Source organism: Phasianus colchicus, unplaced genomic scaffold (assembly GCF_987193195.1).
Source record: "Phasianus colchicus unplaced genomic scaffold, bPhaCol1.hap1.1 HAP1_SCAFFOLD_78, whole genome shotgun sequence".
NCBI lineage: Eukaryota > Metazoa > Chordata > Aves > Galliformes > Phasianidae > Phasianus > Phasianus colchicus.
The window spans coordinates 201,981-202,244 of NW_028325251.1; positions in this window are offsets into that span (position 1 = coordinate 201,981).

The window sequence follows — 264 nt, forward strand, 5'->3', positions numbered from 1 at the left end:
GGGCTGAGTGCAGGGACACCTTTCTTCCTCCTGGGCTGCTTCCCCTCCTTTGTGCTTTTGTTAGCAGTCCATGGAGAGCAAGGGGATGCTCACAGCCTATTGCTAGCAGTTACAGTTGGGCTGAAAAGCCACCCATTGGGAACACCAACAAGGAAATGAGGGAAAACCAGCAGAATTTCAGGGGAGAGCCGACCGGTTCATCGCCCCGCAATTGCCAGCCCAAGCAAGGGACCTTTTGACCAGCTACAGAAACAGGCAGCACCA